At 35.4% G+C, this 27925-nt stretch overlaps 1 protein-coding gene across 11 annotated transcripts in view; it reads right to left on the reverse strand.

Moving 5' to 3' along the window:
• The window catches only part of Peak1 (pseudopodium enriched atypical kinase 1), a 276412-nt gene that overhangs the window by 165676 nt on the left and 82811 nt on the right, over window positions 1-27925 (reverse strand). For 6 of the 11 annotated variants that reach the window (XM_078049235.1, XM_078049228.1, XM_078049230.1 and 3 more), the window contains one exon: window positions 1527-1608. The exons of the other annotated variants lie outside the window; for them this stretch is intronic. The gene's annotated coding sequence lies outside the window, so the exon portion shown is untranslated. The remainder of the gene's footprint in view (window positions 1-1526; window positions 1609-27925) is intronic. 11 annotated transcript variants of the gene reach the window in all.

The raw sequence follows: 27925 nt of genomic DNA on the forward strand, positions 1-27925 counted from the left end.
TTGAAATGTTTAAACTACTATATAAACATGATGATCTCACTTCCCTCATACAGAAGCGTTCAATTAAGACATCTCTATAGATATATCTCTAAAAATTATTTGAGATTTATATTTGAAGTATATAAGATGATAGGTGTGTACTTTTTGAGTATGTAACAATGAATCCCACTAATATGTAAAATCATAGTACACCAACAAAAAATCGAAAAAAGAAAAAAAATAAAATACGATAGATTAATAATTGTTAAGAGATTAAAGGAACAATTAACCTTCTCAGTTACAAAATGTGTACGAATGCAAGGTAAGGGACCTGTAGGGCACACAGATCAACCAGGAAGCAGGGAGACAAAAGGACTTAGACCTGATTCCCACACCTCAAAGTTCTTTCTCTCATTTGTTGCTAGGTCTGTCACACTATTTTGTGAATTTTAAATTTCTTTTCATAGGGTCATGTAGCTTTAACGACTGGTTACACTGGAAAGCTTATTAAGAAAAAGTTTGTAACTATTTTGGTGAGGTGATTAACTACTAATTGTCAAATTAAGAATGTTTACAAATGATCAATCCCCAGCACCACACACACACATACAGAAAAAGCTAGAATGTTTACAAATGACACTAATAGCCAAGCATGCTCAGACTGAACAGTTCCACTATTTGTTTGGTTTGTGTGATATGAAATTTTAAGTTAACAGGCATGATGGAATCCCTATAAAATCTTTCTCAAAAAGGACTTTTAATTCTCCTTTTATTACTAACAAGCTATGTGATCTTGGGCAATTCACTCACTTCTCTAATTTAAAGATGAAGGATAGCAACAAGTACATCACCTGGCTATTGTGAATTAAATGGAGTTACCTCAGTTAAGACTTTAACGATAGTGTCTGGCACATAATAAGTGCTTATAAATGTTAGTTCCTTTCTCTTCTAAACTTTAGGAGAATAGTGAATGCTTTTCCCTCTTTTTAGTTTCTTAGAAAGTTTCCTTAAGGGAAATACATATAAGTAATCAGTAGTTGTAAAACAAATTAAACCTAAATAAAACAAAGGACTTTGATATATAACTAGAAAATAAATGTGGTTTTGACTCAATGTATCTGAGACTGAATCCCAGTTGGACTGTTTACAAGCTTTTAATTTTATTTTATGTAGTTGTAGATGGACACAAAACCTTCATTTTATATAATTATCTTTTTATATAGTGCAAAGGATCAAACCCAGTGCCTCACATGTGCTAGGGAAGCATTCTACCACTGAACCACAACTCCAGTCTCTTGTCTTCAAGCTTTTGAACTTAAAGCTTCTCATCTTAAAATGAGAATATTATTTAGATTTTTCATCATTCTGTCTTTCAAATTCACGGTTGCAGTGCAAATACTTTGAAATGGCATGTATTCTTTCTCTTCCATACTACTATGGCAAGGTTCAAAATGAGAAGATTTACTACTAGTATAATTCAGGCAATTGATAGAAAGGGATTCAAGTGTAAAATAAACAATGTTATTATGGAAAGAAAATATACAAACCTAGTTTAACTGGCTCCAATTCTAGGCATTATGTCCTTGCTTTCTTTTCTTTCTTTATGAATGAACCTCAAATATTCTTTTCCTGTAGAAAGATGCAAAGTGGGGAATATATACAGTGAAGGACACTGAATCACTCTTAAAGCTGAGCATTTTTAATTCATCATAAGATAGAATCAGACTTTTATTCTATTTAATAGATTTTGTTTTTAATCAATAAAATAACCAATACGTGTTTTCGTTGGTTAACAGAAAACACTATAGGTTTAAGTAGCCAAAAAGTAACCATTTCCTTTAATAACAAATAAATTTGTTCTTCAAAAAATTACTTTCAGGGCTATAAATGCAGTTCAGTGGTACTGTGCTTGACCACCATGTGCCAGATCCTGGGTTAATCTCTAGTGCCACAAACATATACTTTTAAAGAATAACAAAATCGAGCTGGGGTTGTAGCTCAGTGGTACAGCACTTGCCTAGCATGCATGAGGCACTAGGTTCAAACCTCAGCACATAATAATAATAATAATAATAATATAATAAAGGCATTGTATCCATCTACCACTAAAAAATTTTTTTTAAAAAAGAATAACAATACAACAATACCTCTGTTAAAGATGACTTAACTATCCAGGGATTGCATGTGCTGTAGTAAATTAGTATTTACTAATTTATGGACTCATATATCTCAACATTTTGGATGGAGAGTGAGTGGTGAATTATATCAAACTACAGGAATCAAAAAAAAAAATCTGAATTGCATCCCCAGAAAAATGCAGTACATGCATCATGGTTTTCATTTAATATTAATGGAGTCATGAAACCTAGTCATGTACCCTATGGATCTCTAAAATCTGTTAGTAACCTGTGTTGTTTAGTTTTTTTAAATGTATGAACTTAAAAGGATTTTAGAGACAAGCAATTTAGGAATCATGTATTACAAACTGCTGATAGAAAAATAAAGAAAGAGTGATCCAGAAAGATGAAAACAATTAGTAAGGCCTCACTGTATGCAAGAACAGAGAGGTATCCAAATACCCTTTAATCCACAAGAGACTGACCATTCAGTATAATTCAGTGCTTTGGAGCCAGAGTAATTTTCACAATAGAACCAGAATATTAGACTTTAAAATGTTTCATTTTGGTTTGGATTTTTTTATTTTTGCACTATCTAAACAAATGGGTCATCAATGGTTAAGAGAATGAATTTTGGGGTTACACAGATGTGGGGAAAAGTTGATCAAGTCACTTAATCTTTTTTATCCTCAAGTTCTTCAAATACAAATGAAAACAATAAAACCTATACATGCAAGATTATTTTAAGAATAAAATGAGACAGCATTAATAAAGTATTTAACACACTGCCTAGTGCTCAAGAAATTATATGAATAAAAAATAATTCTAATTGAGTTATGGAATTAAGGAAATTGAAATAAAATCTCTAGATGAAATGTTTTCTGGCTAAACAAAATAAATGCCAAACTTAGGCACTTATTGCATATCTATTTTTAAAATTATTCAATCATATTATCAAGATATTATTAATCATATAAAAAGGATAAAGTTGGTTCTCCTTTGACAAGTAATTAGTTAAAGACAAGGAGCTTTTTCTTCTCAGTTCCTTCTTAGGTTCCTCTTTTTCCTTTTCATTTTAGGGTTCAGTGTTTTGCCTACTTCATATTCAACCCACATAGTCTGTGCTCCCATCAGGACTGTTAGAACCCTCAAATGCATAACCCCAATCCTGACCCTTCACATGAGCCTTAGACCCTATATCCGCTTGTTTGGAAGATGTTTCTATTTGAAGAAACCATAGGCAAAAACTGAGCGGCTCACATTTATTACTCTTAACTAGCAGCACTGCAGCCACTTGCCCACGCAAGTCCAAACTTTGACAATCATCTCACATTTTGCCAATCATCTTCAATATGTATTGCCTTCTATTTTAATACTTTGCCAGTCTACTTCCTCAACTCCATCTCTATTAAGAGTATCCAAACTTGGCTATTATCTCTCAATACAACCAAACCAGCAATTTAACTCATTTTCTCATCTCTTATAGTTTGGATCTAGAATGTCCACCAGAGGCTCTGTATTGAAGGCATGTTCCCCAATGCACTAGCGTTCAGAGGTGGTGCCTATGGAAGGTGAGTAGATCATGAGGGCTCTAACCTCATCAGTGGATTACTTCATTGAAGGATTCATAATTATTGGGAGGTGGTGGAAAGTGTAGGAGGCAGGGCCCACTTGAAGGATTTAGGGATCCCCCTTCAGAATATTTTCTCACCAGTCTCTTCTCTTCCTCTCTTTCTGCTTCCCAGTGGCCATGAGGTAAGCAGTTCTGCTATAACATGCCCTCTCTTTCCATGATGCTCTGCCTCACCCAGATCCACAGCAATGGACCCAGCCAACCTACAAGTGAACCTCTAAAATTGTGAGCCAAAATAAATCTTTATTCCTTTAAGTTTATTTTCTCAGGTATTTTGTCACAGTGATGAAAGCTGACTAAGCTGGCTAACACATCTTCACTACTCTTATCCTACCTCAAATTTATTTACTATACTGCTTCCAGAATGAGTGGCTTAAACATGAAAATTCTGCTGTATCAAGTGTCAAACCCTCATATGTCAAAACCTTCAAAGGTAACCTACCACTTACAGAATAAAGTCCAAGTTCATTTATAGAATAAATGTCCAAGAATGAGTTTGTAACTCTCTCTTCAGTTTCATTTTCTATCTCCCACCTCATCATACCACAGTCATTTGAACTGTCAGTCTTCTATATTCTCAAACTATTCCCTTTGCTTATATTATCCTTATACTCCTTCCACACGTGGAAAACTCTTAGTTGCTCTTTAAGCTTCAGGTCCAAGATCACTTTCTCTGGAAATCCTGACCAAAATATATTCTCTACCTCACTAAGTTCACACATCATTGCAACAAACACTCAGGAGACATTTGTTAATCTGAATAAATATGAAACTAAATAACTAGTGACAAATCAGCATATGATTTATACATATAAAGCCAGAGGAAGCTAAGGAGACATATATGGCAAGGCTTGGAGGGATAGTAAACAGCAAATACAAACTCAAATATGTTGCTATCCTTATAAAGAGACTTAGAACCACAACCAATAATTCACCATAGACCTTCAAAGAATTTTCTCTAAAACTATATAGTACAATTACCAATTAGAGAATACCCTGCATACACCTCCATTTGAAATATATTAATTTAGAGACATATTTTCATCTTTTAGTCAATCTTCTGCATTCTTATAGGCTCAAGAAGGTGTTCTACTTAATTTGCACTTACTAGAGAACTTACATTGGAAACAGATTCAGGTAGGTCAAGGGTTGGTCAATTTTACAAAACAATCATTAACATTACAAAATTAGGGTGCTCCAAATCAGTAGGGAAAAATAAAAATATAGTAAGCAAAGACTGGGTATGTAGCTCAGTGTGTGTGTGTGTGGGGAGAGAGAGAGAGAGAGAGAGAGAGAGAGAGAGAGAGAGAGAGAGAGAGAGAGAGAGAGAGAGAGAAATATATATATATATATATATATATATATATATATATATATATATATATATATGAAGAGAGAGCACTTAATGTTCAATTTACAAAGAACTTCAACTGCAAATATTTTGCTTTTTGAATGCAGTATAATTAAAGAGTATCAGTCCTTAAACTTAAATAAACTAGCCACTGTACAGAATAATAATAGATCTATGGTTTACTTCCATATGAAGAGTGAAAATTGAGGCTATTTTTTTACCAAAAAGAAAGAGAGGAAACAAATGCTGTTATAACCACTTTTAATGGCATAAAATCTGAAGCTTGCTATAAAAGCAGAAAGCATACACCATAAATAATACCTTAATTAGAAGGTCACAGAATCAAAAAGGACCAAGTCAGAAGGATATGCCAGATAAATAAATCAGCCACTTGAAATTGAAGGACCTCTAAATGTAGACTTGTATCATTTTTATTTTAAATATTAACTGTATAGCTATATAATACCCACAGTACATCTTCTATACCAAGAAAAAAGGTATTGGAAAACAAACAATCCCAACAAGCACAGAATCACTTTGGAGTACTCGTCATTGCATTAGGTTTTGTGTCTTCTTGTCCTCTACTCTGTAAATGACAAATCTTTGCTTTCAGGTTTGAAGAAAGTAAAACGTGAGTAAGTTGAATATTAATTTTCATCATAACATAGATGATATGTCAGAAGGTATGGGTAATTCTCATTCTCACACAATACTTGTCATTTTAAAACACTTCAAATGATATGAACCAATATTAGTGAGTAAGAGATTAAAAAATGCTTTTAAGCTGCTGCATTCAAGCAAATTGACAGATATGAATGCATACATGCTAGTCTTCAATTATGAAATCTCCTCACACATAAATAATACCATTATAAAAATTTTCTCTAAGAGAAGAGGGCCTGATAATATTGCAAGCTTAAAGAAATTGGCAGTCCACCAGTATAAGCTGACAACCATGTTGTGCTGTAGATGATCATTTAGATGCCATCAGTCAATGTCACCTATATTTCTTCAGTACTCTATTGATGAAAAACCCTCCAACTTGGGGAATATGGAATCATCTGTCTGATCTAAAATAGCAATTGTTTTCATCTTGTATGCATTGATTTTCTACTGAGTTATATATTTCTTGTGATCATGATCTCAATATAATTAGAACTAATAATGCTTACATTCTACAAATATAAGGATTATTGATTTAAAAAAGTAGTAGGTTTTATATACAGTCAATTCTCTTTATTTGTGGTAGTTAAGTTCTATTAAATTGCCACAAACAGGCTGGGACTGTAGATAAGTGGTAGAGCACTTGCTTTGCAGGTGTGAGAGCCTGGATTCGATCCTCAGCAATACATAAAAACAAATAAGTACATAAATAAAGATATTTTAAAAATTGCCACAAACATGGAATTAGTGGTGGAGCCACTGCCTTTGGGAAAGGGGAAATAGAGGACTAGATTCCTTTAAGTCTCTGATCACAACATCATCATCAACTGATCATGTAACCTTATTGTATGAGTATTTCTGGTTAAAGGCATTATATTTAATATATTGCTGATGCATTAACACTGAACTCACAGCCAAGAGTCTATGTCAGGACTGAGCAAAACTTATATAATATACATATTTCTTCAATAAAATATTTCATAGTCTTCTTGCACTTAGGAACATTACACAGCACTTCAGCACAATACTTGGAGGCAATCTTATATAGCAAAGTCACTAATATAAAGCACAAAATAATGACATGACATCAAGAAAACAAAACATGAAGATTAAGAAGACTATAAAAAAGACACTTGTTTAGAGTATGAGATCTCAAGCAGAGGCTAAGTTCAAACTCAAATGAGGATCTGCCATGTTGGTGACTCAAATTTTCTGACTCTTTTGTGTATGTCTGTGAATAACCACAATTTATTTCCCTTTCCCAAGTTATAACCAAGTGTCCTTCTACCACTTGTACCACTGGCACAGTTTATCATCTTTCCCTCTCCACCCAATATTCCAAAATCACAGGCTACATTACCACTAGTTTTTTCTTTCTAAAACCCCAAATTAACCACACTCCTCACTTCCTGGTATCCATATTTTAGCTTCAAATGTCTTGGTATGTATACATGTGCATTCATGATTTGGCATCAAGCCACCTGTGTATGCTCATCTACAAACACTTGTCCCTGATAAACTGTATTCTAGACACAGTAATCTATTTTCCATTTCTGGGATATTCCATGCTTCTAAAGGGCCTTTTACCATGCTAGTCCTTCTACTAGGAAAGCTCTTTTTTTTTTTTTCCTATTTTTACTTGCCCTTAAAACTTCTGCAGGTGTTACCTCCTCTGTGTAGCCTTTCCTCATGGCCTCCATCACAGACCAACTTAGTCCCTCTCTTTCCTGTGCCTCCTCAGTACTTTCACACAATTCTGTTAGAGTTACTTAAATTTAATTATGATTACTAAGAGATGTACTTCTTTCATTTTAGATTGGCTAAGTGCTGATTATTATTATTATAGCTGGGTGATATGGATTCATTATATCATTGTATACTCTAGGGTATACTAAGTTTCCATTATAAAAAGTACAAAAAGAAAATAAAGCAAGTCAGACTACAATGAACTGAACATCAGATTTATAGGTAGCAAAAAAAAATAGGGCATTACATTTTTCCCCATACAAGATAACAAGAGGTAGTCTAAAATTTGGTACAAAGGCTCAAGAGGGTCACCAAGTCCAAGGCTCTTTCTTTTTGCTTATCCAAGTGTGTTGATTTGGTAGGGGCTGCTTGCCATAGATGCAGGCATTACCTCTATCTTCATAGCAGAACAAAGGATAGTAGCAATCACACAGTTATCCTCTTAAAAGGATAAAGATAGCCTTTTAACAATGCCTTCTGCAAACTTGGCTTATATCACAAAGTTCACATCTCTTGAGCAAGCCAATATTATCTTGATGACCTCATGGCCTTGAGGCTCAGATGGTTTTTGTTCTTTAGCAACCAATATAGTACCTACACATAGAGGTACTTTGTGTCTACTGAACGTATGAGTCTCATAAAGGAAACTGTAGTAATAATATAAAAACCCTATTTTCCTAATTTTATTTTTTCCTTACATTATCATGAAATATGATACATGATTATTGCTTTCTAAGTACAGTACCAGACAGGACACTACCAAGGAATCAGAAGGTCTGATTTCTTTGTCTAAGCAAAACACTCAATATCTTGCTGAATCTGTTTACCTAAAAGACAATGGTTGTTTTTTCCAAGGTTGTTCTGAGAATAAAGGAAACACGAACAATATGAATACTTATTGAAATGTACAAAATATTATAAACATGATGGCCCTAGTAAGTCCTACAACAAAGTCTACAATCTTATGTATGTACAGAGAATCTGGCACACAAAATAATATGACTTAATAATTAACCATTATTGGACTGGGGCTGTAGCTCAGTGGTAGAGCAGTTGCCTCACACGTGTGAGACACTGGGTTCAATTCTCAGTGCCACATAAAAAGTAAATAAAGATATTGTGTCCGTCTACAACTAAAAAAATTATCAAAAAAAAACCCCACAAAACACTGTCAATACCTCCTACAATGCTGGACATTAATTCATGGTTAAATGAGGTTTTGGTCTTGACCTTTATTCTTACATTGCTATCAGAAACTAATTATACCTTATACTTACACTTCACTTTAAAAATGCCTTATAAATAAAGCAGCTGTCTTGTGGCATTTACAGGATACACACAATTTTAAAAAATATTTTTAGTCATTTATGAACCTTTATTTTATTCATTTATTTATATCTGGTGCTGAGAATCAAACCCAGTGCCTCACACATGTTCGGCAAGCACGCTACCACTGAGCCACAGCCTGGATATACACAATTTGAAAGCAGGATATTAAAAACTAAATCGGTTAATACTGAGCAGTGATGTCAAGTCCCAATTTATTAATTAATAATTACTACTGGGCTGGTGTTGTAGCTCAGTGGTAGAGCACTTGCCTAGCATGTGTGAGGCCCTGAGTTTGATTCTCAGAACCACATATAAATAAATAAAAATAAAGGTCCATCAACAAATAAAAAATATTAAAAATAATTACTACAAATGAATTAATGGTACTAAAGTAAGCCAAGATCCTAAAGTATTTCTAAGTGAAATCAAATGATAAGTCAAACAATAAGAGCATTCAACATTAGTTTTCCTATGGCTTTACAACACTTGATTGAACCTACAGAATAACCCTTAGGGTGATCTTATGGCTCATATGCACAGACTACACTGGTAGGCAGAACTATTTCTAGAAATAAAACCTCAATGGTCTGTTCAACAAATGCTAACTAAGCTGTATATTTCTTGATCTAAAAGAGCATTATATTAAAATAAGCACGGTATGTATGACATGAAACAGTAACTAATACTAAGGAAGAAAAAAATGATAGTTCTAAATCAATAAAATTTCTATGGAATATTACAATGAGAACTGATGTACCTTTACTTTTCCTGGAAACAACAGATGCTTGTAAGAAGAATGATCTTGTGTCAAGTCCATTTAATTAACTGTCATTTCTCAGACATTCAACAACCTTAACCTTATTATTAAAGACTCACCATATTCTGATTCATTTAAGCAGAAACCATTCCATATGTAAAACACTGCCTCAAGACTGTAAGCTGGTAAATTTGAGCACATAAAGGCATCATGAGGCCATAATCACAACTGAAAGAGGATCAGACTTATCTTACAGTTGTAGCTACAAGGACATCAATTCCAACCAGAGGTAAAAAGTGTCAGCATGGTAAGAATGAGTTTATGTTTTGCAGCAATAGCTATTCAGTTTCAACCACAGAGATTTTTGTTTTTCAGCAGGAGTAAGAGAATGTTTCTCTTCTTGTTCTATCTGTATTCACAGCTTCATCAGCTAAAACTTACATAATGAAAATTTTTCCTACAAAGACAATTTGAGGTACCTGAAATAAGCAGTAAATTACTTGTCAATGGTCAAAATTTATATAAATTAAAAGTCGTGATACATTTTTCATATTTAATTTTACTTATGGAAAAAGTATATTAACTTAAAGCCATAACTTTTCAAACATTTTTATTTTCTCTCATTAAAAACTAAGAAGAGGGGCTAGGAATATAGCTCAGTGGTAGAGTGCTTGTATATCAGACATGAGGCCCTGGGATGTTTCCTAGCACTATATACATATATACACATACAAAATCTGAGAGAAGGAAGCAACTTCAGAAGCTGAGGCAGGAGGATGACAAGTTCCAGACTACCCTCAAAGTCAGCAACTCTGACTCAAAATAAAAATGTAAAAGGGCTGGGGATACAGCTCCAATGGTAAATCACCCCGGGTTCAATCCCTAGTACTACATACACACTGTTACAGTTTGAATGTGGTGTCCCCCAAAAGCTCATGTGTGAGAGACAATGCAAGAAGGTTCAGAGGAGAAATGATTGGGTTGTAACAGTCTTAACCCAATCACTGAATTAATCCCTGATAGGATTAACTGGGTGGTGACTGAAGTGGAGGGGTATGGCTGAAGGAGGTGGGAATTGGGGAGTGATTTGGGGTATATATTATTCCCTGTTAGGATAGCAAATTAAATTTGGAAGATGATTTGTATTTGCTTAAATTAAGTCTCAAGATACACACAGAATGTGAAATGCTCCCTGGAGCGCTTACTTGATGGATACTATAGGAAAGTACCACTGCCTTTCACAGAAAAGTGCACATGCTTCACAGCAGCTACTTAAAACCAATATTTTCACTGCTTCTAGTAGTTAAGAGAAGTAAAATATTTCAATTTCAAATTTATTCTAAAGCTGAAAAAAAAGTGTATTTTCTTATAAACTTGTATTAGCAATACAGCCAAGCACCTGTGACTACACCTGTGACTGCTTCTTCCCTCAAGCATGTGACACTTGAGCTGACATAACAGCTCTGCCTTGTCAATAGTGCTGGTCAAGCAGGTGAAAATATTTCTCACAGGGGATTTTCTTAGCACAGCAAGATGTTATATGACTCTTTAAATTCTGTAGCCACATGAAATCTTAGCAGAGAAATGGGGAAAAAAATCTACTCGGTTTTTACCTCAAAAGGGCCAATGATACTGCTTTACTAACTACAAAATGCACTGGTTCAGATATTTTTAAAAAATCTTATAGGTGTTGATTTACTAAGAAACAGCCCATGATTTCTCATCTACACCTTTAAAATAAAAACAAAATTTATGACAAATTACAGATTTTTTGAAGTGTTGAACACAAATTATTTTTAATCACAAGCCTGAATGTTACAAAATAATTAATCAGACAATAGAGCTAAAAATCACAAAGAATCCCTAGCAGAAAATGAAACAGAGGAGTACTTGCTGCTTCTTCTTGTTTGGGCACTTGAATGATCAAACTCTGAAGATAAAAAGAGTTTTTCCTCTGGAAAATGAAAAACTTCTTTGCCATGTTTTTTTTTTCTCACATTTTACACTGAATTATTTTGCTATGTTTCAGTTCCTACAAGAAAGTATTACACGACTTGAAGCAACTGTCATTTCCTGTAACCAAGATACTCGTGCAACTGGTTTGGGAGACTGCAGAAAGATTCTATGTCTTACAAGCTCAGATGTACCAGTCTTCTCACAATGTTTGCTAGGGTGGGGTTGGGGAGGTTAGTTTGAGTTAAAAGGAAATTGATTGCAGGGGAGGAATTCTGCTATAAATAGGCAGAATTTTGCATTTTTTTTTAGCAGCCTTGGAAATTTAACAATATTAAAAAAATCTCTGAGCTGGTAAAGGATTTCTCCTATGAACCAAAAATGTAAATTAGGCAATATATCATGTTAATCATTCTCACTCTGCAATCAGTCACTTGCAGCATAGTGGCTATAGTAAGAGTTTTTCAAATGGCACCAGATTTTAAGAGTCCCTTTTAAAATGGCAGAGATCACTGCAACTACGTTGTATACTATTTTTTTTAAGAGAGAGAGAGAAGAGAGATAATTTTTTAATATTTATTTTTCAGTTTTTGGTGGACACAACATCTTTTTTTTTTTTAATTTTTATGTGGTGCTGAGGATCGAATGCCAGGCAAGTGTGTTATTGCTTAAGCCACATCCCCAGCCCAATGCTACTTTTTTTTAATTGTGACAAAGAAAAAGGAAATCAATCACGCTATTTAAAGATTAGGTTAGGTTCCCTCCCCACTATGTAATTTCAGTATAGGATTAATGTGAGTATACTCTTTTTCTATCAAATCCCAAACTCTCTACCGAGTAGCGAATGTGAATTGAATAAAGTAGGCAAGACAGTTAATTTTCTCTCAATAAGAAATTAATGTCCATTTTTTAATTATTTGATATTTATTTCATGACAAATATTTATTGAATCTGTGTTCTAGGTACTTTATTTATTTATTATTTTTTTAGAGAGAGAGGAGGAGAGAGAGGGGGAAAGAGAGGGGGAGAGAGAGAGAGAATATTTTTTAATATTTATTTTTCAGTTTTTGGTGGACACAACATCTTTATTTTATTTTATGTGGTGCTGAGGATCGAACCCAGCGCCCCATGCACGCCAGGCGACCGAGTTACTACTTGAGCCACATCTCCAGCCCTGTTCTAGGTACTTTAATTGGTTTTTCAATCATCCAAAGAACAAAAGGACCATATTTTTTTTAATCTTAAGGCATTGTTCATCACATGATTTTAAAGAGATAGTTTTATTTTTATTGTTATGTTTTAGGATTTCCACTTTTAATGAAAATTCAGCCATTTAAAAATGGCTGAATATATGAATGAACAGTATGACAATACTGTTCGTATTTGTCAGAGATGCTATCCATCTTTAATTTTATCTGAACAAAACTAATATGTAGCAGGATATGGTTTAATAGTGATTAAGAGAGTCATTTTCAGCAGTTTTTCTAGGAAAAAACAATAATATCACAGTACTTTATGTGAAGTCACAGTAAACAATCTGCCTTCTGATTATACTTTTAAAAATTATATTTATTATTAGTGAAAAATGTCCTATGTCTTCTGTTCAACATCCTTAATTCCAACTTTGAGAAGACCCATGACTGTTCTTAATCACATTAATTACCTAGATTTTTGTTTGCCAGATGGAATATAACAGATTAAATGGTCCTCTACAAATTATCCTGAAACACCAAATTCAAACTGTGTAAAGAGTCTACGTGCCTTGATACATGAAGGATCATAGCTTAGGGTAGGAAATTTTTTATATTTGAAGCTTTTCTTATAAATTATATGTATATATAAAATTTCCTATAAAATATTATGTCATATTGGGGGGGGACCAGGGATTTAATCCAGAGACATTTTCAGCAGAGGTACCTAAACACTGAGACATATCCCCAGCCCTTTTAATTTTTTATTCTGAAATAGGTCTTGCTAAATTGCTTAAAGCCTTGCTAAATTGGGGATGCTGACCTTTGAACCGGCAATTCTCCTGCCTCAGCCTCCCAAGTCACTGGGATTACAGGTGTACAACACTACACTCGGCTCATAATTGTCTTCATTACTGGCAACTTCTCTTCAGTAAACAAAATCAAATGCCTTCTATGGCTCAAAAAAATTGCCCCTTCCACATCTTTCCCTGGTGTTAGCAGGGTCTACTGGAAGTTAAACTTCTACCCTACTGAGCAGCACCTCAGCACAACAAGAGAGTACAAGGTGGTGGTAGGTGGTATCTCACTTCCCTTTCTCCTCCACCCTGCCCCTCACCATGCCAGTGTGACCTGACAGAGTCTAAACTTCTATTTCCCCACCCTTGACAATGTACCAGGCCAACAAAAACAGTAACTACCAAAACTTACACAATACAAAATTTCCAAAGTTATGAAATTTTTTTCTTACAAAAATTCATTCCACAATCTCTTTCTTCTAGAATTGATTTTTTATTGTCTTACTGTTTCCCTTTAATGTCTCAAATTTTCCTCAAGTTCTAGGGATCTTCCTCTTTTTATCCTAATAACAATGGCTTTAATTAAAAACTTTCAAAATAATTTTAAACTTACAAAAAAGTTTTAAGAGTATGAAGATTTCATACAAAAGTATGAAGAATTTTTAAAAATCCTGAACCACTGGAGAGTCTTAGGTTTGTAATTTTTCCAGTAAAGACAGTCTTCCAAATAACCAAGACATAACCATTGAAATCAACAAATTAACAATACATTAGTGTCCTACAATCTATATGCCCTATATCAGTTTCACCATCATCCCACTAATGTCTTCTGTAGCAAAAGGATCTGGTTAAGCATTATGGGCTGCATTTGTCATACAGACAGTTCTTAAAATTTCTCTTGACTTTCATAATCTTTATAAATTTGAAGGTTTCAGGCTAAGGAACTTCAACTTGGAATTCTCTAACGTTTCTTCAAGATTAGATTTTGGTTATGCATTTTCAGGCAGAAGTATCAGAAATGACAGTATGTTCCTCTTACTGCATCCTTTTACAGATAATACATGATTGCATTTTGTTTCCCTACTACTAACAGTAGCTCTCACCACCTGGTTTGGATGGTATCTGTCAGGTTCTTTCGGTAAAATTCTTTATTCTCCTTTCATAATTGATATATTGTGAAGAGATAACTAAAGACTTTGCAAATATCTTGTTCTTCAAACACCAATTAATTTTAGCATCTACTCAAATTTCAAGGATAAATTGATTGCACTACAATGGTTTCCAATAATTTTTCTAATTCCCTTATTCCTTTTCTTCTCTCTACCAATTTATTATCTCACTATGGACTCAAAGGCTCCTATTTTATTCAAGGAGCTATAATTTGACAATGTAACTATTTAATTTGATGCTCAAACTGTTCAACAATTGGCTAGTGATTGCCCCTTTAAGGAGTTTTCTGTGTTCTTTAGATATAAGTCCTTCCTTCTTTGAGCTCTTCCTTGCTTCCAGGTACAGGAAGACATGTCCAGCACTTCTTGTCTTATTCTTTCCCTACCCCAGTCCTGAAATCAGCCATAATTCCAAGGAACTCTAGCACAGATACCTACCTTCCACCCCCCCCCCTCACAACTTTCAGAATTATTCAAGGAGGTAAGAGAGTACTTTAAAAACCCAAAAGGCTATTTTGTTAAAGTTAAGAATTGACTGCTTATAATTATATTATTCATTTGCACTGATTTGGTTTTCTTAATGAATGGCAAGGCTTACTATAGGCTTTTTCCCCCCCCTCGGGGAGAGGGTGTACTGGGGATTGACCCCAGGGGCACTTATCCATTAAGTCACATCCCTAGCCCTTTAATTTTTATTTTGAGACAGCATCTTGCTAAATGGCTTAGGGATTCACTAAATTGCTGAGACTGGCTTTGAACTTGGGATCCTCCAGCCTCAGCCTCCCGAGCCACTGGGATTAGGCATGCACCACCTCAACCAGCCAAGCTCATTTTAAGAGAGAAGTACCATTAATTAGTAAACTTTTCCTAGCACACAATTATCAAAGTAAGGAAATCCTCCCTTTCTTGGGGAAAAATATTCTGGGTTTATTTTGTTCCTAGGAAAACTGCCTTTTCCTTTTTAAAAAATATTCTTTATTTTAGATGTATAGACAATCATGAAGATAGTAAAGGGGTTGTGTCCCACACCCAGTTTCCCCAACATAAACACATTATTACTAACTAAAATCTCTGCTTTATTTAAATATTTTTATATTTAAATAGTTTCTCCCTAATGTCTTTTTTCTGTTTCAGGATCCTAGCCAGGACATCACATTACATTTGGTAATTACATTTAGTCTCCTTAGGCTAATCTTGATTGTGATGGTTTCTCAGACCTTTCTTGTTTTTTGATAACTCTATTAGTTTTCTGTGGCTACTATTAACAAATAACTAAATATTTAATGGTTCATAAACCAAAAAGTCATTCTCATACAGTTGAACAGGACACCAAATTCCAAAATAAAGTTAACAGCAAAACTGCAAACCATCAGAATTCTCCAACTCCTTGACTCTTCTAGCTCCTGATAGTTACAGGCCTCCCTTGACTTGAGGCTGCCTCATTCTAATCTCTTCCTGTCTTCATGTGATCTTCTCCTCTGTGTATTTTCTGTTCTATGCCTTATATGAACACTTCCCATTGGATCTGGAGCTTATTAGATAATTCAGAGTGATTGCACCTTAAAATCCTTAACTATCTGCAAAGACTCTTTTCCAAGTACAATCTACTAAAAGGCTCTGGAGGTTAGGATGTGTACAAATCTTTGCAGGGAATAGTGTTGTCATTCAACCCACTATGATGACCTTGACAGTTATGAGAATTATTGGTCAGATATTTTGTAAAACTGTTATTTAATTGGTTTTGCATTAGGCTGGGATATGTTCTAGAAAGGAAGATTACACAAATGAAGTGCTATTTTCATCATATCAAAGGTACTTAATTTACCACTATTGGTGTTGATCTTGATAACCTGGCTGGAGATAGTGTGTCAGGTTTCTCCATTGTAATGTTACCCTTTCTGTACTGTGTTATTTGGAGAAAAGTAAATGTAAACTGCTTGACTAAGCAAAGAGGAATTATGCCCCACTCGTTGAGAGTGGAGAAGTTTTCTCCACTGGAGATTTGCCTATTCCCCCCAAGGTCAACATCAATCATTTGTTTTACAGTATGGACTTGGGAAGATTTACACTTTGAGTTTTAGCTCAATTCTACTTTATTTTGTTTCTCAAATTGTTCCAGCCTTGATCATTGCAGATCTTTTGGTTAATGCCTTTATTCCTTGACACATTCCAATCAATATGTTGCAGCAACTATGTGGAAGGGTTCTTAGTTTCTGGAACTAGGAGATGCTCCAAGCTCATCTTGAATATTTCCTGTCCGAAATAGCCATGGAGAATATTAAGCCATTCTTAATATTGGTTAAAAGTATGGGAAACCAAGCACTAAGTATGGTCATTTATACTATGGTTTCATTGCTTCTTGCCCTCTTAGCTGACAGGAGATTAAAATATATATACTAACTTGTATTATATAAACATTTCTATATGTCATCATCTATATCTATATAATAAGCTAAACATGAGTTCCTACTGTCTTCAACTCTCTTCAATTCTAATTCATTACTATATGGATCATTTTAGCCTCTTTTCCTTACTTACCTCTAACTACCCATTATAACAGTAAGAAACCTAGCTTCCATCAACTGCTATGCACTTCCATAATTGTTCAATTCCACTATTCATATAATAGTTTCAGAATTCTTGACCCATTCCCTGACTCCCATGGGATACAACTTTACCAAGTATAGTGCTTATATATAGTTCTCTCTGACATTCAATCTTACAGATTTTACCCATTTCTAAAGTTACAGCATCTCATTCTTACACCCCATTCAGTGAGTTTGTTTCACTCACGTTTTGTATTACATTTAAATTCTTTTGCCACATTTGGCATTATATTCTGGAAATCCTGACCTCCTAAATGAGTTTTTTAAATCTGTACACATGAAGTTCCACTTTCTGCTATAAAGTTCCAATGGTTTTGACAAAGGCTTAATGTCTTATATTTACCATTACAGTCTCATACTCACCACTCTAAGAAGCACGTTGTTTTGCTTCTGTAATCTTCCCCCCAACTACCTGCTCCATTGAACCCTTGGAAGCCACTGATCTTTTTACCAACTCTCTAATTTTGCCTTTCCCAGAATGTCATATTATTGGATTCATACAGCCTTTTTAGACTAGCTCCTTTAACTCAGAAATACACATCTAAGAGTTACCTAAGTCTTTTTAAGACTTAATAGCTCATTTCTTCTTAGCACCAAATAATATTCCATTGCATTGATATACTACAGTTTATCTATTAACCTACCATAGTTTATCCATTAACCTACTGAGGATATCTTGGATGTGTCTAAGTTTGGAGCAATTATGAATAAAGTTGCTATAAATATTTGTGTGAAGGTTTTGTGGAGATAGAAGTTTTCAAACTAGCTGAATAACTGCCTAGGAGCAAGACTGCTAGTATATATGGCAATACCATGTTTAGTTTGGGAAGAATCTATCAAAACTATTTTCCAAGGTGGCTGTGGCATTTTATACTCATGACAACATGGAATGAGAGATCCTATTGCTCCATATCCTCAACAGAATGTGGTGTTGTCAGTGTTCTGGATTTTAGCCAGTCTAAGAAGTGGTTACTGTACTTCATTGTTATTTTAGGTTGCAATTCCTTAATGACATATTATATTGAATATCTTATATGCTTACTTGACACCTTTATATCTTCTCTGAAGCAGCAGTTTCTTCAGATCTTTCACTCATTTAAAAAAAAATTGGGGGGCTGGGGATATAGGTCAGTTGGTAGAGTGCTTGCCTTACATGCACAAGGCCCTGGATTCACTCCCTAGCAACCCTCCCAAAAAAGAAAGAAATGGACAACATGCCTTTATTTTATGTTTAAGTGGTGCTAAGGATTGAACCCAGTTCCTCACAGGTGCTAGATAAGAGCTCTGCCACTTAGCTACAACCCCAAACCTCTTTCACCCATTTTTAAACTGGGTTTTCTTATTGTAGTCTTAAGAGTTCTTTGTATACTTTGGACTCAAATCCTTTATCAGATAGGTGTTTTCCAAATATTTGCTCCCTATCTATGGCTTCTCTTTTCATTTTCTTAACTGTCCTTCACAGAGCAGTTGTTTCAATTATAATGAAAAGCACTAACTTAATCAATTTATTTTCCTTGCATAAATGTATTTTAAAATTTATCACCAAATCTAAGAACATACAGATTTTCTACTGTTTTTTTCAATAAGTTTCATAATTTTGCATTTCACATTAATGTCTATGATCCTTTTTTAGTGAATTATTGTATAAACTTTAAAAATCTAAGTTCACTAAGTTTTGTATATAGATATCCAATTGTTCCAACACTATTGAAAAGACTATCTTTTTCTCTCTTCTCTTTTGTTAAAAATCAATTGGGGGTGGGACCCAACATGGCGGTGGGTGGGGAGGCAGCACTTTCAGTAGTAAGTTTATTGGAGGTGACAGTTTACCCCAGACCAGTGAATCTCTGCCACGCAGCGCAGGAGATCCAGACCCGCCAGCGGTGCCGCAAAGGGACTCTAACCAAGCCTTAATGAAATAGCGAACCGGGAACTAAAACCAGAGATTGGGTCAGACCAGAGACAAGCCAGTCCCACCCCTCCCTTCGGACACTCCAGCAAGGAGCCTGTGACCCGCCATAGCAGAGAGGTGACGTCACCAGAGTTTGGACAACAAGATTCCTTCCCAGCGGAATCCACTTTAGCAGGTGTGGGACTCCCACCCCCACTAAATGCAAACAACCGGGAAACTTCAAAAATCTCTCCGTGGGCGTGACTGTAAGGGCCAAGGGACTCCCGACCCCCAACTCCCCCTACCGCCAGTGACGTGGGCGTGACTGTAGGGGCGGAGGGAAGCAGAGAAGACTCCCCACCCCCAATCCCCCCAACCTCCAATGGAGAGGGCATGAAGGTAGGGGCAGAAGAAACAGTGGGCACTCCTGATCCCCAACTCCTGCTATACCCAACGGAGTGGTCGTGACTGTAGGGGCCAACGGAAGCAGAGGGGATTCTCGATCCCCAACTCCCCTTACCACCAGCGGCGACACCCAAGGTCTTAGCCGCCAGTTTCTGAGGGCGTGCCCACCAAAGGGGTCCGGAAAAATTAAACTGTTGGCTCCCAGATCACAGCTTCACAGCACGGGGGCTTAGATGAATGACAGAGAGAGTGCTCACTCATTTGGGAAATAGGGCACGCGGTGGGGCTAAAAGCATAACGAGATCCTTGGGGAACCCCCTCTGGTGAGCAGGACCTGGCTGGCTGGCAGGAAGAAGTGGGGAGGGGCCGAAGAAGTGAAATGGCTCTGGACTAACAAGATTAAAAGACTCCCAGGAGCCGCCTTGCAGGGATTGCTGTTGACACATAGAGGGCAGAAGCTCAGCTTGGAGGGCACAGCTACGCCTACTGGAAGAGAAGAAAATGGATCTCTAAGACCTAATTTTATTTTTTATTTTATTTTATTTTTTTCTCTCCACTTTTCCTTCTTTCCTTCTTTCCCTTTTCAAGTTTTATTTTTCTTTCCATTCTCCTTTATTCTATCTCTCTCTCTCCTTCTTTCCTTTTAAGAGCACATTCCTTTACCTACCCCCCAACGTTCATCCCAAGCATTACGTCTACGATTAAGTGTAATTGTCTAAAAGCAAATAGGTGAATGTTTCGAGGCTGTCTATAGGGCTCCTAAATACCTAGCTATTACCAAACACCCTGATCCAATCGCCTGTTAGTGTCCCCCTTCAGTAGAGCAATCTTCTAAAGTAGCCAATACATACTAACCCTCATACCATCATAGCACCTAACCTAAACATAAAGTCCTAAGAACAAACAACAAATCACTATATGCATACAGAATCTGGAAGCCTTTTATGAATTGAATGAATCAGCTTTAAAGTACAATAAAGCCCAACATTTCTAGGCATAGTTTCCCACCACAAAGGAGAGACAACAGAGATATACAAAACCAAAACAAATTTATAGGAGAAAGCAAAAACATAGCAGTCAAACAGAGCTGGAAAGTAATGTGAACAACATGAAAAAAACAAGGGAAAAAAGAATTACAAACAATGCAGGACAACTTGAATCTACAGGAGCACCTAGAGGCATCAGAAAAATGGAAAGAGAAAGAACTCAAGGCATATCTAACTCAGATGGAACGGAATATTAGAAGACATGAGACAGCAAGTCCAAGCATTGAAAGTATATTTTTAAAACGAAATAAATAAACAAATTCAAATGGCAAAGAACGAGCTCTAACAGGAGACAGAGATTTTTTTAAAAAATTAAACAGTAATCCTAGAAATGCAGGAAACCATAAAACAAATTAAAAACTCAAACAAGAATATTACAAATAGACTAGATCAAGTAGAAGTCAGAACATCAGATAATGAAGACAAAGATTATCAACCTGAAAAGAACATAGTCAAAACAGAAAGGATGCTTAAAACTCAACGAGCAATCTATCCAAGAGATATGGGATGTCATAAAAAAACCAAACTTGAGAGTCATTGGGATAGAAGAAGGTATAGAGGTCCAAACCAAAGGAATGGACAACCTATTAAATGAAATAATCCTAGAAAACTTCCCAGAGATGAAAGATGGAATGGATTGCCAAATCCTGGAAGCTTACAGGACCCCAAACATTCAAAACCGTAATAGACCAACTCTAAGACACATAATTATGAAGATATCCAACATACAGAACAAGGAGAGAATATTAAAAGCTACAACAGAAAGGACGCAGATTACATTCAGGGGTAAACCAATTAGGTTAATGGCTGATTTTTCATCACAGACTTTGAAAGAGAGAAGATCCTGGAACAAAATATTTCAAACGCTGAAAAATAATGTATTCCAACCAAGAATACTGTATCCAGCAAAATTAAGCTTCAGATTTGACAATGAAACTAAAATATTTCACGATAAACAAAAGCTAAAAGAATTCGCAGCCAGAAAACCAGCACTGCAAAGCATTTTGAGCAAAATACTACAAGAAGAGGAATTGAAAAATAGCGTCCAAAACTAACAGTGGGAGGTATCTCAGTAAAGGGGGAGAAAAATAACCAAAGAGGATAAACTAGCCAAACTAAAATAAATAAATAAATAAACATGACTGGAAGTACAAACCATATTTCAATTGGAACCTTAAATGTTAATGGCTTAAATTCACCAATCAAGAGACATAGACTAGTAACCTGGATTAAAAAAACAAATCTAACAATATGCTGCCTTCAGGAGACTCATATGATAGGAAAAGACATACACAGGCTGAAGGTGAAAGGTTGGGAAAAATCATACCACTCACATGGCCCTCGGAAGCAAGCAGGAGTGGCCATACTCATATCAAATAAAATCAACTTCAAAACTAAGTTAATCAAAAGGGATAAAGAAGGACACTATACACTGTTAAAAGGAACCACCCACCAACAAGACATAACAATTATCAGCTTGTGTGCACCAAACAATGGTGCGGCAACATTCATAAAACAAATTCTCCTCAAGTTTAAGAGTCAAATAGACCACAACACAATAATTATGGGTGACTTCAACACGCCACTCTTGCCATTAAACAGATCCTCCAGACAAAAGCTGAATAAAGAAACTATAGAACTCAATAACACAATCAATAACCTAGACTTAACCGACATATATATAATATATCAACCATCATCAAGTGGATACACGTTCGTCTCAGCAGCACATGGATCTTACTCAAAGATAGATCATATATTATGCCATAGGGCAACTCTTAGTAAATATAAAGGTGTGGAGATAATACCATGCACCATATCTGATCATAATGGAATGAAACTGGAAATCAATAATAAAAGAAGGAAGGAAAAATCCTGCATCACCTGGAAAATAAACAATTTGTTACTGAATGATCAATGGGTTATAGAAGACATAAAGGAGGAAATCAAAAAATTCTTAGAGATAAACAACAATACAGACACAACAAACCGGAATCTATGGGACACAATGAAAGCAGTTTTAACAGGGAAATTCATTTCCTGGAGTTCATTCCTCAAAAAAAGAAAAAAAACAACAAATAAATGAACTCAAACTACATCTCAACATCCTAGAAAAGGAAGAGCAAAACAACAGCAAATGTAGTAGAAGACAAGAAATAATTAAAATCAGAGCGGAAATCAACGAAATTGAAACAAAAAAAAAACATTGAAAAAATTGATAAAACTAAAAGTTGATTCTTTGAAAAAATAAATAAGATTGACAGTCCCTTAGCCATGCTAACGAAGAGGAGAGAGAACGCAAACTACTAACATACGGGATGAAAAAGTTAATATCACAACAAACACTACAGAAATACAGAAGATAACTAGAAAGTATTTTGAAACCCTATATTCCAATAAAATAGAAGATAGTGAAGATATCGGTAAATTTCTTAAGTCATGTGATCTGCCCAGATTGAGTCAGGAAGACACACACAATTTAAACAGACCAATAACAAAGGAAGAATTAGAAGAAGCCATCAAAAGACTACCAACCAAGAAAAGCCCTGGACCGCATGGGTATACAGCGGAGTTTTACAAAACCTTCAAAGAAGAATTAATACCAATACTTTTCAAGCTATTTCAAGAAACAGAAAAAGAAGGAGCTCTTCCAAATTCATTCTATGAGGCCAACATCACCCTGATCCCGAAACCAGACAAAGACACTTCAAAGAAAGAAAACTACAGACCAATATATCTAATGAACTTAGATGCAAAAATTCTCAATAAAATCCTGGCAAATTGAATACAAAAACATATCAAAAAAATTGTGCACCATGATCAAGTAGGATTCATCCCTGGGATGCAAGGCTGGTTCAATATACGGAAATCAATAAATGTTATTCACCACATCAATAGATTTAAAGATAAGAACCATATGATCGTCTCGATAGATGCAGAAAAAGCATTCGACAAAGTATAGCATCCCTTTATGTTCAAAACACTAGAAAAACTAGGGATAACAGGAACTTACCTCAACATTGTAAAATCTATATATGCTAAGCCTCAGGCTAGCATCATTCTAAATGGAGAAAAATTGAAGGCATTCCCTCTAAAATCTGGAACAAGACAGGGATGCCCTCTCTCACCACTTCTATTCAATTTCTTGAAATACTAGCAAGAGCAATTAGACATACAAAAGAAATTAAAGGCATAAAAATAGGAAAAGAAGAACTTAAATTATCACTATTTGCAGATGATATGATAATATATCTAACAGACCCAACAGGGTCTACAAAGAAATTGGTAGAGTTAATAAATGAATTCAGCAAAGTGGCAGGATATAAAATCAACACGCATAAATCAAAGGCATTCCTGTATATCAGCAACAAAACTTCTGAAATGGAAGTGAGTAAAACCACTCCATTCACAATATCCTCAAAAAAAATAAAATACTTGGGAATCAACCTAACAAAAGAGGTGAAAGATTTATACAATGAAAACTACAGAACCCTGAAGAGAGAGATAGAAGAAGATCTTAGAAGATGGAAAAATATACCCTGTTCATGGATAGGCAGAACTAACATCATCAAAATGGCGATATTACCCAAAGTGCTCTACAGGTTTAATTCGATGCCAATCAAAATCCCAAGGGCATTTCTTGTAGAAATAGATAAAGCAATCATGAAATTCATATGGAAAAACAAAAGACCCAGAATAGCAAAAGCAATTCTAAGCAGGAAGTGTGATTTGGAGGTACAGCAATACCAGATTTCAAACTACTACAGAACAATAGTAACAAAAACAGCATGGTACTGGTACCAAAACAGGCGGGTGGACCAATGGTACAGAATAGAGGACACAGAGACCAATCCACAAAATTACAACTTTCTTATATTTGATAAAGGGGTTAAAAAGCATGCAATGGAGGAAGGATAGCATCTTCAACAAATGGTGCTGGGAAAACTGGAAATCCATATGCAACAAAATGAAGCTGAACCCCTTTCTCTCGCCATGCACAAAAGTTAACTCAAAATGGATCAAAGAGCTTGATATCAAATCAGAGACTCTGCGCCTGATAGAAGAAAAAGTTGGCTCCGATCTACATATTGTGGGGTCAGACTCCAAATTCCTTAATAGGATGCCCATAGCCAAAGAGTTAATAACAAGAATAAACAAATGGGACTTACTCAAACTAAAAAGTTTTTTCTCAGCAAGAGAAACAATAAGAGACGTAAATAGGGAACCTACATCCTGGGAACAAATTTTTACTCCTCACACTTCAGATAGAGCCCTAATATCCAGAATATACAAAGAACTCAAAAAATTAAACAATAAGATAACAAATAACCCAATCAACAAATGGGCCAAGGACCTGAACAGACACTTCTCAGAGGAGGACATACAATCAATCAATAAGTACATGAAAAAATGCTCACCATCTCTAGCAGTCAGAGAAATGCAAATCAAAACCACCCTAAGATACCATCTCACTCCAGTAAGATTGGCAGCCATTCTGAAGTCAAACAACAACAAGTGCTGGCGAGGATGTGGGGGAAAGGGTACTCTTGTACATTGCTGGTGGGACTGCAAATTGGTGCGGCCAATTTGGAAAGCAGTATGGAGATTCCTGGGAAAGCTGGAAATGGAACCACCATTTGACCCAGCTATCGCCCTTCTCGGACTATTCCCTGAGGACCTTAAAAGAGCATACATACTGCCACATCAATGATCATAGCAGCACAATTCACAATAGCTAGACTGTGGAACCAACCTAGATGCCCTTCAATAGATGAATGGATAAAAAAAAAAATGTGGCATTTATACACCATGGAGTATTACGCAGCACTAAAAATGACAAAATCATGGAATTTGCAGGGAATTGGATGGCATTAGAGCATATTATGCTAAGTGAAGCTAGCCAATCCTTAAAAAACAAATGCCAAATGTCTTCTTTGATATAAGGAGAGCAACTAAGAACAGAGCAGGGAGGAAGAGCATGAGGAAAAGATTAACATTATACAGAGACGAGTGGTGGGAGGGAAAGGGAGAGAGAAGGGAAATTGTATGGAAATGGAAGGAGACCCTCAATGTTACACAAAATTACATATAAGAGGTTGTGAGGGGAAAGGGGGGAAAAACAAGGGAGAGAACTGAACAACAGCAGATGAGGTAGAGAGGGAAGATGGGAGGGGAGTGGAGGGGGGATAGTAGGGGATAGGAAAGGTAGGAGAATACAACAGTCATTAATATGGGTTTATGTAAAAATGTGAATGTGTAATCGATGTGATTCTGCAATTTTTATTTGGGGTAAAAATGGGAGTTTATAACCCACTTGAATCAAATGTATGAAAGATGATATGTCATGAGCTTTGTAATGTTTTGAACAACCAATAAAAAAAAATCAATTGACAAGGGCTGAGGTTGTAGTTCAGTGGGAGAGCACTTGCCTACCACATGTGAGGCACTGGGTTTAATTCTCAGCACCACATAAAAATAAATAAATGAAATAAAGGTACTGTGTCCCTCTGCAACTAAAAATATTTTTTAAAATATCAATTGATTATATTTGTGTAGATTTATTTTGGTCTTTCTATTCTGTTCTACTAATCTATAAATTATTCTTTCACTAGCATCTCTGTGTCTTGATTACTATGGCCATATAGTAAGTTTGAAGTCAGGAACTCTAACTTTGTCCATTTTCTTCAGAATTATACTGGCTATACTAGGTCTTTTGTAGTCCATAGAAACTTTAGAATCAGTTTGTTAACATCTATAAAATAACTTGCTGAGATTTTGAATAATTCTGTATTTAATTTACAGACCAAACTGATGAGAATTAACATGGTCTTCCAAACCATGAACACAATATCTCCCTACACTTATTTTGATCTTCTTTTTGTTTTATCAGTGTTGTTTTTTTTTGTCTTCCACCTATAGATTCTGTAAATATTTTATTAGATTTCCACCTAAATATTTCTTTTAGGAGGGTACTACTGTAATAATACTTTCGGAGATTACAAAGTTTGAGAACAACTGTCTCATACAAATTACCTCATTTATTTGGACTTGGAGTTGTTTTTTTTTTTTTATAGTTTCCTTGTGTACAGTTTGTGAAATTCTTTGCCCACTTCTATAAAGCAAAAAAATAAAATGATAATATATGGGAAAACTGTATGTAAATTAGAAATCACCAAGTAAACACATAAGGAACATTAAATCCATTATTTTCCACATAAAGGTGAAGAAACTAAATTCCTGAGAAGTTATGTTGCTTAGCAAAATTTTATTAGGGGTATGGAACAATTGAGAGTACAGACAGCAGAGTAAAATGATATTAAATAAACAAAACTGGCCAGAGGGGAAGGCCCCCAAAGAGGGTTAGGAAGGTACTCAGAAACAGAGTTTGGACTGAATTCCACATGTAATGAAGAGTCATTAAAGTTCCTGACCAGGACAAAGTAAGAAATAATTACTATAGAGTTTTCTGGAAATAGATACGACAGAGCAGAATAAATAGAGCATGGGTAGGGTACAGGAAGAACTGCGTAACAGGGCACTGGCAAAAATTTTAGAACAAGAAAGGAACTTAGAAATAATCTAACCTTATGCTCTCATTCTACATTCACTGTTGGTTAAAAGATTAGTACAAATGGCACTACCCACTTTGCTCTCCTTATAATGGCAGTTAACATGCATATTGCTGCTCAGACATTTTTCTTTTTGGTCCTGATCTTGAATTCTTCAGAGCATTTTTAAGAAAAGTGATGGAGGAACTAAGTATAGAGTTTAAAGGAGCAACAGAAGGAATCAATAAGACTTCTTAAATATTTCAAGTCTAAACTCTCTTGGACTTAACTATGGGAATTCTGAGGACATGTTTTGTTCTTTCATTTTTATATCACCTGCATTGCTTTTCAGACATTATTAGTTTATCTGCATGCACTGTATAGCCTCTGTGAGGTAACTAGAAGAAGACTGACAGTAGACACAGAATACTTTCCTATACCATTAGAAATTGAAGTGCATTTCTGGATTCAGGGAAGGGGGGGAACCAGAGATTTAAAATCCCAGGAAATGCTTTTGTGATAGAATTTGGCATTTTGAATGGCTTAATCATTACTTTTATAGACTAGCTGAAGGTTATTTTGTCTTTCTGGCATTTTCTTACATCTCAGCTGTTTTCGTCTATCATCAAGGGCTCAGTTTCAAGGTTGAAATACATTATGATAATTAGAGTCAACCAAATTCCAAACTCTCCACAACTTCATGCTTTCCCATCAATTCCACTTCAGTTAAAAGGCCAGTTAAAGA

Source organism: Ictidomys tridecemlineatus, chromosome 5 (assembly GCF_052094955.1).
Source record: "Ictidomys tridecemlineatus isolate mIctTri1 chromosome 5, mIctTri1.hap1, whole genome shotgun sequence".
Lineage (NCBI taxonomy): Eukaryota > Metazoa > Chordata > Mammalia > Rodentia > Sciuridae > Ictidomys > Ictidomys tridecemlineatus.